The 14465-nt window shown below is 39.5% G+C and overlaps 1 long non-coding RNA gene across 2 annotated transcripts in view; it reads left to right on the top strand.

The window, feature by feature from the left end:
* LOC147176698 (uncharacterized) overlaps positions 1–14465 on the top strand; it is a 36922-nt gene that overhangs the window by 12404 nt on the left and 10053 nt on the right. For both annotated transcript variants that reach the window (XR_015094384.1, XR_015094382.1), the window contains 2 exons: positions 811–869; positions 12139–12271. This is a non-coding gene — a long non-coding RNA (uncharacterized LOC147176698). The remainder of the gene's footprint in view (positions 1–810; positions 870–12138; positions 12272–14465) is intronic.

Here is a 14465-nt window from a genome sequence, read left to right on the forward strand (position 1 = left end):
TATATATATATTATATATATATATATATATATATACACACACACACACACAAGACCGCTGAGAGAAAATGAGAGCGAGATCCTGACATCTATAGTAATCCTCACATTCACATAGATCTTACCTTGCCACCCTCAAAAGATGAAGTAATGCAACATTCTGGAATGTGAGAATTTTTCTGATAACAAAACTGAAAACAGAAACTCCACTGAGGAAAGCAGCAGTCGTTGTTTGGCCTTGTTTAGACCGAGCTTTTTAAGCGCTTTGGCTTGTGTTCACCGGGGAGGGAAAAAAGGTATTGTGCGCATTTGTGTGTGAATGCTGAGATACTCTACGTGTGTACAAGTGGAAGTTCTTTATCTGGGGATAAAAAGCAGGAACACATTTGAGCTCATTGTACCGCCTCGACACCCTTTACTGCACTCCTTGCACCAAGGATGCACAGTGTGCCCTAACAAAACACAAGGGTAAAAAATCAATCCGTGACATAAACATAAGACTGTATCTTTGTTATGTTTGTTCAATGTTAAGTTTCTAGTTTGTCTTTGAAAGTTATTTACAAAGACCTGTGGTAGATCCCAGCAGTTTATTCTTTTCATCTGGTTGCATTTCCCTTCGCTGTGCTGCTTTCAAGGACTGATACTGTGCACATTTAAAGCGGGACTTTGATAGGCCAAAATAGAAGAATACTACTCTATGAAAATGCAAGGTGTGAGACTGCCAGACATCATTCAATATCAAGGACTAAAGAGAGTTGAAAGAGACTCATCTGTTATTCTAGACTTAGATTTTTTTTCTTTTTCTAATACTCAGGAAGTGCACCCCCAATGACACCTGCTGTTTCATGGACTACATGTGAAATGCTTCCTCAGGTCAGTGGTTCTCACCATGTTTCTCTGTGGTTAGATGCCATTGGTAACTGATGGACTGTGACGACCCCCCCCCACCCCCCCTACCCCCCCCCACCCCCCACATCCATGCAGTGTTACCAGGTGCTGAAGCCATGCTGCCCCCCCCCCCTTATTTTTTCAACCCTGCTCTCCCTACCTCCCCCCTTAACCCTGCCCTTCAGACAGCATTGTCTCGATCAACAATAGAGCCATTGTTACCTCAAGGTGGCGTATTGTGTGGGGTGTTCACCAGACACTGCAGAGGTGACCCTGACAGTGTAGCTCAGCGGGATCCCCTGCCCCAACACACACACACACACACACACATAGACACGCTGTGGTTACCAAACTTTGACACTCGTGGGGCCTACATGGTTCGTTTGTAATTGTATATTTTATTTAATTCATGCATCCATCCATTTTCTATAGTGTTTGTCCTCATTAGGGTTGCAGGTGAGACGGAGCATATCCAAGCTGAATTTGGGGCGAGAGGCGGGATACACCCTGCTCTCATCGCCAGCCAATTGCTGTGTTCTATTTGCACAGTCGTTCAATGTTCGCACTTATACAGTGCTTTTTTTAATATTTTGGCGTCTCAATTCCAAAAGTGAAAGTGGGAGCAGCATTGCCCTGATTATTGATGGACATTTAACTGAATTTCCTTGAACGTTAACGAGCTATTCATAATTTTTTGGTTCTTTTTTTTCTTTTTCTTTTTTTATCTTAAAGAGCTCAGTATTGTTCATTCGGTAATGTCATCATCATTGCTCCTTTTTTTTTTTTTTTGTATGTGGTTGTGAATTTTTTTGGTTCTTAATGGGATGGGTGTAGGGCTGTCACTATCGAATATTTTTTCAAATCGATTATCCTATCGATTATTCCATCGAATAACCGCCAGCCCCCATAACATTTTATTATTATTATTATTTATTTATTTTATTTTGTATCCACTATGCTTGACCGCGAGTTGAATTGAATGGATATAACTACTCGTTATCTTCTGTACATATGCATTATTGAACACCAACAAAATTAGCCTATGCTAAATGGTTAGCAATCACAATTAGCAGTAGCGCACTAGCAATTACATCAAAGGTAAACAAACACGAACCGCTATTTAGTTGATACATACATCAGTATGTATACATGAGCTGAATTGAGGGGATACAACTACTAATTTACTTTTGTGCATGAGCATTATTGAACGCCAACAAAATTAGCCTATGCTAAAAGGTTAGCAATCACAATTAGCATTAGTGCGTTAGCAATTACTATTTAAGGGTAACAAACATCACATTTTCTGCACTTGCTGAAAATTACCCCAATGATGAACAGAAAAAGTCACCTGAAGATTAAGGTCTACCTTTTTAAAATGGGAGGGGGACACTCCTGTGTGAATTTGTACCAAGACAATAATGTGCAGTTTCCATATCCTGTATCATTAATCGAAACGGCAGAATTGACCAAATGTTACGTAACAATCTGTCCACGAACTGATGATGAAGGCATGAAGCCCAAGCTGGCGCTATACTGCTGTCATGGTGTTCATCAAATTTGACTCAGTCACGGGAAGACTGACTTTATTGGATTTGCTTGCGCATTAATGCTCATAAAGCACGGTTTAAAACACCTGCACAATCCACTGACATCAGTGATGTTTACATTTGTTTACATCTGCTAAAATAATGCATGCGATTTTAATTTACAGTCCAAAACCATTGCGAACTACAACCACATAAAAAAACAAACTACAAAACATCCATCCATCCATCCATCTTCTATTTACCTTTGTTATCCCACGTAGTTGTTCAATTTCTTGTGGCCTTGTAGCTGCAGCCTGAGTTTCAAAGACAGCTGCACTGGATGTGCTTCTTTTAGATCAAAAGACAAAAGGAGTGACAGAGGGAAAGGAGGTGAATGTGCAGTGCACAGCTGTTAGTGCTTCTGTTGTTTAAACAGTGACACCTTATGACCCACCGGTTCTGACTCCGACAAAGCCTTGCAAGTGGTTGAATGAATTGGTTTAGATGCCAAGCATATTTGGTAGCTCGCCGCTATGACGGACACGGCGCGGAAGGATTTGCCATAAAATGAAAAATAATAATAGTTCTCGTTAGCAAGATATAGCACTGCAAGTTCCTCCGCGGTTGCCGCCACTGCGCTTACAGCGAACTGATCTATAGCTATTTTCAAAAAGTGCATCCTTGCTTTTGCAATTAGCTTAATTTTAGTGGCACTAATAAACTGCTGATTTTGTTTTTTTAAATAGGTGTCAATACTTGCATTTCAACCCACTTGTCTCTTTAAATGGCTTTCCGACTTTTCAACCTCAATTCCCTAATCTGCTTAATGCAATGGAGGATGGACAAGAGATTTTTCAGTTAGTCACCGTTGTTCAATATGTTTAATTGCACAGGCTTTGAAGAGAAGTTGTCATTATTCAGCATGATATTTTGCCTCGCTGCTCCATTTGGTCTAAATGAGAGCCAATAAAGTGAAAGAGTGATGTTTCCAAAATGTATTCTGTACCTGTTTAATGTGGCGTTAGTTTGTCCTGACAATGATGTTAGCAAGTCATAGACAAATATATATATATATATATATATTTTTTTTTAAAGCCGTGATTGGATTTCAACAGGCTTATGACCTCACCAAAGGGGTCAGAGGGGTCAAAATGGGTGTAAAGGGTGATGTGGGAGGAGATGAGGTCAATGGCTCATTAGAGCTCTAAAACACAGAGCGGGTCAAAAGGCCAGCAGTAGGTCAGATGACATCAGCAAGACATGTCAATGTATTGTAAAGAGGCAACTATTTTAAGTGGACTTCACTATACTGCCGACCTTTGACCCGGGGAAAACACAAAAAGTGATTAGTTAATGTATATACGGTGACATTTGGATGTTATTGTCCTACCGTGGAAAAACAGTAAATATGTTTTAAATGATGCTTTAACGTCGTTATGGGAACATAGCACTCATTAAATAAACACTCCTTTTATAGCATGCCAAGGAGAAAGTGTATTTTTTTTGTCTGTATTCTTTTAAGAATGTTCCTATTAAATTTTGCAAGTTGTTCTTTTCGCACTTAGAATTTTTTTTTAATTTTTTTATTTTTTTGCTGTTTGAGTGTTCTTTTTTAGAATTACATACGCAAAGTTTACACAAAATGCAGTCTAAGCTATTTCATTTTTTAACTAATACAACCACACACGGAGGCCCCTCGCTCAAAATCCAGGCGGGCTTAGTTAGGGCATTCTCACTCTTACCCGTGAGACTCTTTAGTTGCCTGTTGTGGCATCCCTTTGTCCGCGAAGGGAAGAGATATATCGTGAGACTGTAACACTATCAAAGAACAGGAAAGTACCAGCGTAATCCAAGTCACAGAGATAAATTGTCAATGTAGTGCGAGGCAGCCTGCCCGCTTGCAGCTGCTGAGTCGCTGGCAGCCCAGTCAGCAGAGTTGGGATCACCCTGGACAGCAGCGCTGCCATCATTTATATCTGTGCTTTGCGAGATGGATATTGTGACCTGCAAGGAATGGTTCTTTGTTCAGTATTGTAGCAGAAAGTAAGTAACATTTCTAAACGTTAATAGATCACTATAACTTAGCATACTGATTGAATTGATTTTTTTTTTTTTTAAATATTCCGAAGATAATGGCAGGAAATGAAGACTACAGATTGTTTAATTGTCCATTAAGGCATGCTGCTGGCTTATAAATATCAAATTCTAAAAACAAAGCATAATTGGCCATGCTTTGCACGGGGCCCGGGAGAAAGAGAAGACGTGATATATGGACAGATTTTCACTACAGTGCATCGAAGTTTAAGGGGGAAGGAAAGCAGGCATGAGGTTGCTGGGGGGACAAAAACACAACAAAACAGAAGCGACACGTCACACTTCACCACAAAGATATCGTAGGAAGTTAACAAAAGATTTGGTGGTGGTTGTTTATAACGTTAACTTTAAACCAACAGCTATAATGTTACAACAATAACATTAAACCGACCGCAAGCGCAAACTAATGCGGCTAAATTACTAGCTTGTAGCATGTAGCGATAGTAGCTAACCTCGCAAGCCAGATTGATAAATTGTAATTCACTGCAGATCTGTTTGGGAAAGGAGGGACTTGCTGTACAATACTTCAAGCTGATTGGACGACGCGGCATCTTTTTTTGCACATTTGTTTTGACCAATCAACGCAACCCATAAAAATGTCATCTTCCGTCTCGTCTTGGAAAGGGGGGGGGGGGGGGCACGAACATCTTTGTCAGATAAAAATGCACGTACCGCCTCTCGCTGTTCAAATTCAGCAAGGAAACGGTGAGTAATTCTGCGAGAACAGAATTAATTGCTGCGTCCATAGTTAACAAAAATTACCTGGGCAAGCTACACATGGACGTAAACTAAAATTAAAACAAACTATAACAATTAATCTAGATAAAATAAAATACACATCATTTTAAAAAAATGTAGAAGGGTAAAATAATAGTCCTGATGTTTTGTTGACTAAAACTAGACAAATACAATTATTTTTCTTAGACTAAAGTGCTCGAGTAATAGTCGGCTAAAACTTGACCAAATAAAAACAGGATGACTTTGAAGGAATGTGATAAAAACTAACAAGCTTGTTTGAAACTGTACTAAAGCAGATACAAAATTTAAGAATAGCTTATAAAATGAACGCTAGGCCAGAGCCCGAATTTGAACCCCTAACTTCAGAACTATAAGGCGGACGTGCTAACGGCTTCTCCACCGCACCTGATGTTTTTAATATGATTCAAATAAATCAAATCCAATTCATCCTAAATTCCCAAAGAAATTTGTGAATGAGAATCGCTTTAAAGTACAGTTGACCCCCTAAGGACAGCGGATCACACGCGCGCGCACGCCCCCCCCCCCCCCCCCCCCCCACACACACACACTAGGAGCTCTCATGATTACTAAAGCATTTAATAGTATCTGAGCAGCGGGACTGTTTAACAAAGCAGATCTGTGTAGGATGTGGCCTTTGTACAATAGCTCGACTCCCCCGGGTAATGAGGACCCCATCTTTGGTCTGATTCACATTAATTCTATTATTCCCACAGTCTCTTGGATGGCAGGCAGAATAGAGAAACAATAATAATTGCCTGATTACATTTGGGTCTCTTTGGTCCTGTTGACTTCAGATGTGTGTGTGTGTGTGTGTGTGTGTGTGTGTGTGTGTGTGTGTGTGTGTGTGTGTGTGTGTGTGTGTGTGTGTGTGTGTGTGTGTGTGTGTGTGTGTGTGTGTGTGTGTGTGTGTGTGTGTGTGAAAGAGTCACTTTTTTTTCCTCCTTGGCCTTTCAGTGTGTGATTATGTGAGAATGAATGAATCCAGAATACAATTAAATGTGGAACAGTGGCAAAAAATTAAAATAAACAATGATAATGAGTCGAAATCATTGATTACGTGCAATATTTTATTTGATTTTTTTGGGTACCGCGTATATCTATGGGTATTCGGCTTTCCCTCAAATACACACACATATAATGTCTTATTATGTGTGCAGCCATCAAGGTCACCACCACTATTTAGTGCGAGTTTATGGAGGCAAGCCCTTCAGGATAGACACGCTCCCACAATGATGTTATGAATACTACCTGTAACCACTAAACATTACAAATATTATGTAAACACTCATGCATAGGTCTGTTGCATCATTTTAGCAATTAAATTTCTGACCACACGTAACTAGAATCTCACACAGCGGAGTGCAACCTCCTCCAAGGCTGAACTGTTAATAAAAATGAAAAGAAAATGCCCCATTTTATGACCTGAGCGTTAGTTAGAAGGCTGCTTCTTGCTTCATTGAGAGCAGTTTTATGGATCACGGTGACAAAAAATGTTAAAGATAAATTTTTGTTTCTGAAGTGTTATCCTTGATTTAAATTGAATGATCCCTTTCCTTAGTCCCGCCATTCTTCAAGGTTTTGCTGCTAACCCTTTATTGTGTCAAAATGACTCTTTTGAAAAAGGTCGTTTAATTAACAAAGCCAGTAGTGCCTCGAGACCTGCACACTGTATAGGGATAGCCTGGTTGCTAATGTGTCCGCCTCACAATTCAGAGATTTGTGGCAGGTTTGTTCCCACTTTCCATTAACATGCTTCTTAGATTAATTAAAGGCTCTAATTCCATAGGAGAATATATGAGAGCGAATGTTTTTATGTCAACCTTTTTGAAACGTAGAGCTACCTCTTTGGGCTACCAGTTTGACACACACTTCTGAAATAACAAATTTGTCCAAGTTATGTTTAATCTAGATGTTACGCAATCAAGTTTTTTCGAGTGATCAGCGAGTTTGAAAAAAAAAAAAAAACGATAATCAATCACCATGATATCTATTTAAACAACTTTTATATTTAGTCTGCAGTTGAGTGGGGGATCTCGACTGGCCCGGCCCACGATTAGTGAAAACCCACGTATAATTGACACCAATTGAAATGCATGGGGGGGGCAAATGAATCCCAACATTTCTTCAAAAAAACACATGTAATGTCTTAGAGTATTTTGTAGAGCCGATAAATGACGTAATTGGTTGATTGGGCAAATTAAGACATTTCAACCCATCACGGATTTTGCATAAAAATGCAAAATGTTGGTCGATCCAGTCTAGTTGAATAAAATAAAAAAATTTAGGGCTGCGGAAAAAAATCGGCTAAATCGACCACAAAAGTCGACAAAAAATGTCTGCCTCAAAACAGGAGGCAGGGCGATTACCTGAGTAGTCGACGGAGTAATCGATAAATCTATTTAAAAAAGATTTGTTAGTGACAGTCCTATTAGTAATAATTAATCATTGATGTGAAAACACTTACACTTCTATAAATCTTTTCCATTGTTTACATTTTCAAATGTACTAAAAAATGACAATTCTAAATCACGTTACTCAAAGTATTGTAACAAATTCCGTATGTGTTTTTACATATTTGGTGAATGAAGTTGACTTTTATAAGTTGAACTTACAAAACTTCTGTTTTAGAGAATAAAAAATGGAAAATGTAGTTCAATGGCTGGAGAAACAACATAAACCTGAGTTGTCATTGTAAAATCTGCACAGTTACAATAGTGTCCTAAGCCAGTCAATGTAAAAATGAGGATCATAGGACGTATATGAAATGATGATGGTTATGGGAAGCTGCTGTGATTTAGCATGTATTATTCTGCCATTATTATTCATTGTATGCATATAGGGTATGGATGAATTTCAACATGGACTAAAAAAATGAGAAAAAGGATTGCGCTTCATTTCACATTTCTTCAAATTTTCTTAGAGCTACTGTACACTCCACACCCGCCTTTAATTACGCGCCGGACACCGCAGGCCTCGTGCCAGCTTGTGATCAACTCCCCAACGGCCGACGCTAATCACGTCTGGTTCGCGAGCCGCAGAATCTGCAACCAGATTCCCCATATGCCCTGCTACTGCCTTGACCTCACTGGCTGGCCTTTGACCAAAGCCGCATGATAAGTGTCTGTGACCTTTGACCTGTTTGGATAATTAAAGAGTTGTGACCTCGGGCAGATTGGATTGGAAATCTGTCATTGATGATTAGTGAGTTGGTCTTAGGTAAGAGGGCACGGATGAAGGCATTTACTATTTTCAGGAGTGCTCGGTTGTGAGTGTATGATTTCTTATTGAAGGGAAGCTCTTGCTCTGTGTTATTTACAGTTAAAATGCACTCTATTCCACTGTAATAAAAATTGCCTGAAGGTGAGGAAATATATATTTAAAAAAAAAAAAGACAATTAAACTATGCTATAAAGGTACTTACAAACTTAGTTTGCGCCCCTTCCTGTGTGCAAGCCAATCATAGGAGTAAACGAATTGTTCTCATTTTTCAATTGGATTATTTTGTATTGATGGCCTACAGGTGTGTTGTCATACAAATGCAGCTCACCGTGACCCTGAACAGGATAAACGGCAGAAAATAGATGTAGCAAGCAGAATGATTTTTGTGATTCAACAAATTGACAAAATTGTACATTCTTCACTGAATTTTAATATAATCTATCTTTTTCGAGTTTTAATGTCCGTCAGACTTGATTCCGGCAGTGACGTGAGTGACATTCCCATTATTGTGTGTATGATAATGTGGCTAATGTCATCCGCATTACTGAACAAAAGACGCCGTTGCACACAGGCTGAGCCGGAAAGACGATCAGCAACGAGCGGCTCCGGCAGAAAGAATTGACATTCCGCACTACTCCGCTTCACGTGGTTACTGTTGCTAGGGATGAAAAACTTTATTCAGAACGACCAGTAGCAGAAAGACACCATGCGGAAGCTTTAAATTCTGAATGAATACTTTTGTTGGGAGGAAGTGTGCAGCTAATAAATGTAATCTCATGTAAAACATATCTAATATAAATTTAGTTTCAAATTCTCCTTTTGATCTATTAAATATAATTTCTATACCATACAAGTATATGGGTTCGGTTAATGCCAAAATTTGATTCATGACATATTGAAAACACAACATTTCAATGACTCCATTTAAGATATGCAGCTTATTTCCAATAATATCCATCGGTGTCGTGTTAAATGACGGTTGAGATGAGTTCACTTCCCACTAGCACCCTTTGGAGGACCAAGTTCAAATCAACTGATTCAGAGTAAAAAAAAAATGTGAATGTGGAATTCCATTTATATTTTTCTTATCCATAACAATCACCCGTAACATTTGGCTTGTGCTTGCCTTGAACTGTTTTTGTTCTCCCGCTCTCCATCTGTGCCCTTTTACTACATGCCATTCATGCATGTTGTTGCCTCAGCTTCTTCTCACACTGTAGTTTTGTCACCTCTCCATGTTGTTATTTCGTCCTCGAGGCATACCGCACATATTCTCTATTGATAGCACTGAACAATGACTGTGTCTTTAGTATTAAAATATTTATTGTCCAGTTCCACTCCTTTGCTGCACAGATGTGCCAGCGCTGTAGGCTCATTGAAATATGTTGCATTCTCTGTCAATATAGTGTGAATATGACAGATCTTATCCATAGAAGTACAACTGTATTGTAATTTTAATGTGTTTTGAAGGACGCTGACTGGAAAATACGGAAACGTGGAGGCAGTCCTCCAATAAATACGACCACATAGGTCGCTTTGAAAAGGTGCCAAATTACGACCAAGTGTTACGTGTCGTAGTTTAGCGACATCTATCGGCCATGTTAAATAGCGCAAAAATACTAAAGTGAGACTCGAACCCGATCCGCCTCATGCTAACCCCAACCATTAGTCCATGGCGGCGAATTGACATACATTTTAACATTGGACTGTTAGCTCAGTAAGTTAGACGTTAGTCTCCCGACCAGACGATCCGCGTTCGGGACTCAGTTTTGTAATTTTTCGCTATTGAACATGGCCAATAGAGGTCGCTAAACTACAATACGTGATACTTGGTCGTATTATGGTGCATGGTAAAACGACCAATATGGTCGTTATTGTTGGAGGACTTGTTGGAAGCGTGGAGCTACCAATGTGGAGTAAAACAAATTTTGGCTGCCGAATAAGTTTGAGTGTGTATGCATGTTCGAACGAACTCGCAAGTATGTTCGAATGTACTTGTAGGCTAAATGCTAAAAACGTAGCATATTTTTTTGTAATGCCATTAAAGATATTGTGAAAAATGTTAATTTTTCTAAGCATTTGGCCCACTTTATACCAATACATTCAAAAATTAAGTAAAAAACATTGTTCATTCATAACCTTTATGATTTTTTATTGTGTCTGCAATGCATTATTTAGATTCTGTTTTGTTTTTTCTTCCCCATAATGCAACGGGATATTAACCTGCAAATACGCACACCCCTTATGGAAGGAGGCAGAGCTCTGGGTGCTGAGACAGCTGACCCCACACTAGCTCCTGCACTGGTCGACATGTTAGTGGAAGCCATATTCAGAATTTGCATGAGACAGAAGCGCCTCCCCAAAACGGTGCGATTTGAACCACAGTATGACAAGTGGATGTAAAATGTGCTATAATTCAGTTTCCTGTGTCTTGACAGGAGAATGTCAGAGAGAAAAATACTTATGGCACGAAAACTTTACTTTCTCAGATAGTTTTGGATGAGCTTAAGAGTTGACCACATCGCCACGTACACCTCAGTGGGCTCTAATTCATTTGACATTTTCCTGTGGGCTAATTGCTATTCGTTGTATAAAAGAGCGCATTGTGCTCATAATGGCAGGAAATGTCAAGTCGGCATTTAAAGGGGAGGATCCCTCCAAATTGCTTTGCTTCTTAGATGAAAATATAACCCTGCGTCCCGAGAAGCGGCCTTGAGCAACGTGGTGGCACTGTTGACATGTATGATTTGAAAGCTGATGAGGTTAAGCTACTGTTGGTTTCTTCGTGACATTTAACGTGAACTCGCAGTGCCTCGAAACGCGCATAATTTACCTGACACGCCCATTTGAAGGCAAGCGCCGCTTAATAACGAACGATTGAGGGGAAACTTTCATTCTTCCCAAACTTGTCAACCTTTTATTAAACTTGACATACAAAGATGGAGATGACTAACATAACACGTGTAGCTTACTTGAGGTCTTTTATTATTTGTCCATTTGTGCATGTCTTGTGTTTGTTTGTTTGGACCCTCAAAAAGTTTTGATGCTGTTTTGAGTGATGTGAATTTATGCTCTCACATTTGAAAAAATATGAGATGCTTGTTAGTAATAAAAAAAAAAGAAGAGGATTTACTGCTATCTTTTCTATTTATCAAACCCCTTGACGAACAGATGGGAAGTAGTCAAAGTCACGTTAAGATAACCTTGACAGCTAAGAAACCAGAAAAAAAAAGCACTAAACACAAAAAGCACCTGGTGGAAGGATGATGAGAGGGACATAAAGAAGAAGAGGAGACTGGGGACGAAGGAGGAGGGGGGAAAGGAGAGGAGAAGTAGGTGGAAGGAGAATGAATGACATTCGACTTGGTGGCCCACCTTGGTAACCTGATTGTTCCTAAATGGAAGCAATGCTCAAGAATGAAAAGATAGAAGCGGGGAGAAAAATCAATATTTTGCAATTAAATACAAAGCCCTGCTGCAGTGGATCTGAGGAGAATTTGTTATTTATTAAATTCACTCCTCCTCCGCCTCCGCCTCCGCCTCCGCCTCCTCCTCCTCCTCCTCCTCCTCCTCCCCAAGCCCCGTAATTTGTGTCGGTCTTTAATGCATGTGATTCTCTCGCCCTCCTTCTCTCTTCTGCCGTCCCCCTCTTCAAGTGATATGACCTTTGTGGCTCAGAGAAGGCCACGGCGTTATGAGAGAGAAGACCGAGGAAGTCACAAACGTTCTCACCTATTGATTTAAGACCCGTCACCTTTGCGACAGCAGCGCTGGTTTTTGAAAGAAAAGGTAAGTCACTTCACAGCTTGTCTGTGTTTGCACGACGGAGTCTTGATGTGTTCGCCGCAACCTTGAATGCGCTAAAGCAAGTACCTTGAAAAGTTTACGCAAATGACAAAGGCGCCACCCACTTTTGTGTGGAGTCTGCACTCTTTGAAACTCCCTTCAGTGATTAAGTCTCTTTGTTTTCATCCCAGTTCGCCATGTTGGAGTGACATCTTTTTTTTTTTCAGGTAATACAAATGTTACCTTGGTTGTTGAGGAACCTTTCCAACTCCATCTAACAACAAAGACATAATCACAGTTCAGCCTCTGAAAGTTCTTTGAACGATGTATACTTCAGCTTGACACCACCTGATTCGTACCATTACCAATAATTGATCGTTCCAAATTCCCTCCTTCCAAACAAACTCTCGTGTTAACTCATCCACTCACAGCCATTGTCACTGAAGCGACCCCCTTTGCTCCCGCCTGTTTTACTGGATTTTGACCGATTTTGCAAGGCCCACAGAATGTTGTGTTGTATTGCTATAAAAATATGGAACATACCAAAAGAAAAATTGAAGCCTCTTCTTTCATCAGGAAAAAAAAGTATATTTGTATCTGTTTACGTTTCTCAGCAATTAGCATTAGAATATAGCTAAATTTCATCAATATTCAAATTCATGGTGAAAACACTGGCCCTGGCTTTCTTATACTCTGCTGTCACCTGCTGGCCGTTTTTTGTCATCACTGCCATTGCTTTAAGCCACCTCTTCATGTTAGAAGCTGCATCAAAGCCTTCTGTGTGCTCTTGCATTAAAAAACATAAAGGACATATAACGTTTTGTGGAGTGAAGGACAAAGTATTTGTTTTAAAACATATTGACATGTTTTTGGGTTTGAATGAGTTCATTATCTTTGATGATACATTTTATTCACAAGGAAAAGATATAAAAATAGGTATGTAACTTAAATGTCAGATTTCAAAAGCAGGTCAAAGTGGCCTAAATTACATACACAACTTTTGGCCTAAATTACATACACAACTTTTGGCAAAACTGAACTAAAGTGCTTATCTTGAGGAAATGCTTTTATATACACAAGATTAAGATTAAGACTGCCGTATGCTTCCTGATGGACCCACGGGAAAAACAGTCTCGCGCTGAGGATGATGAATATAGTTCTTCGATTGTGAGACTTCAACACCTACTCAGCAGTTTAACAGTCAGTTAATCAGTGTTCCCCACTTGAAAATGATCCTGCACTCTGGCCGAAACATTCACCAGACATGGAGTGCTGTTCAATTGTGCAGACGTTCAAGGACAGACTAATTAAATAACCGATAATTCAATTTACTAAAAATTACTAATATATGCTACATCCACCATATTTTGATTTACAAAAAGAAGACACTCGACCCAGCTTCTGATGATGATCAAATGATACTTGAGGTTCACTTAAAGATTCCATACTTTATTTGAACGTATGCCTCCTCTGTATGTAACCTTTTTAGCACCAAGATCTGCGGTCTGCCAGTTGCCCCGGTCTTGAAATTATGGCACCAGTCGCAGTTACACAGTGTACTTCACCTTCTATTAGTCACGCAATGCCAACCGGACATTTTCATAAATGTATTAAAAAAAATTTTTAAAAAAACAGAACGTAAGAAAATGTCGTGTCCTCCCAAAAGAGAGCATGGTCACCCTAAATTGGACATTGTTATGAATTTATAGTTGTGGTGTTCTGGTTGTTTTTAGTGTTTGTATAACATGTCCCACAACTCATTCACCATGATAAAAATGACAAGGGGACAAATTTGCAACTGTAATGTAGCTACCAGGTAGGCTAAGAGTTAGCTTAGCCTAGTTTAGCTTCTTCTTCTTCTTCTTCTTCTAGGAATACGTCTACTACTTTTACTACTTCTACTACTACTGAAAGACTTGAAGGAATTGTTACTTTTTGTTCATATCAGGACTCCAAGCCTCCTTACAGCTGAGCTACCGTTGATCCAATTATTATTGAAAATTTACAAATGGAGTCTCTCAAAATTATTCTTAGCTGCACCCTTCTTTTGTTAGAAGTTACCTCCAGCTTGTTTAAGGTTTAACAGCAGGTTAATCTGCCACAATAAAAAAAATATATATATTTGTCTGCAGTGATCCCTCACTCCCTCGCATAGTAATAATCAATGCAGTCCAAAGAGCTGCTCCTTGAGTGCAGA

This window comes from Leptonotus elevatus, chromosome 3, assembly GCF_054856555.1.
Source record: "Leptonotus elevatus isolate MCC_2025b chromosome 3, RoL_Lele_1.0, whole genome shotgun sequence".
Taxonomy (NCBI): Eukaryota; Metazoa; Chordata; class Actinopteri; order Syngnathiformes; family Syngnathidae; genus Leptonotus; species Leptonotus elevatus.